This window comes from Myotis davidii, unplaced genomic scaffold (assembly GCF_000327345.1).
Source record: "Myotis davidii unplaced genomic scaffold, ASM32734v1 scaffold1047, whole genome shotgun sequence".
Classification (NCBI taxonomy): domain Eukaryota; kingdom Metazoa; phylum Chordata; class Mammalia; order Chiroptera; family Vespertilionidae; genus Myotis; species Myotis davidii.
The window spans coordinates 178,626-178,970 of record NW_006298367.1 but is presented as its reverse complement, the minus strand read 5'-3'; positions in this window follow the sequence as shown (position 1 = coordinate 178,970).

Sequence of the window (345 nt, the reverse complement as noted above, 5' to 3'; positions counted from 1 at the left end):
GAAGGGCTGGGCGTGGGCGTGGGCGGGCCGGGCCCGGGGAAGGAACGCGGAGTTTCGGGCCCTCCTCCGAACCCCACCGGTGAGGCCACCACCAAGCTCTGTGTCTAGGGAGCACCCACCCCGCTTCCTCGCCTGACCTTAGGCTTCATCCCCGTCTCTTAACCTCGCTTCCTCACGGTCTCCCGTCTGCGACTTCCCCGTCCACCTGTCCCCTAGAGCCACCAGCGGAGAGGACCTCCGTCCTCAGGACCGACCTCCTCCCCTCCCGCCCTTCATCATTCCGTTGAATGGCCTGCATCTTTGCGTCCTCTGCTTCTAGCCGCCCCTAGCAGAGGCCATTGCCAG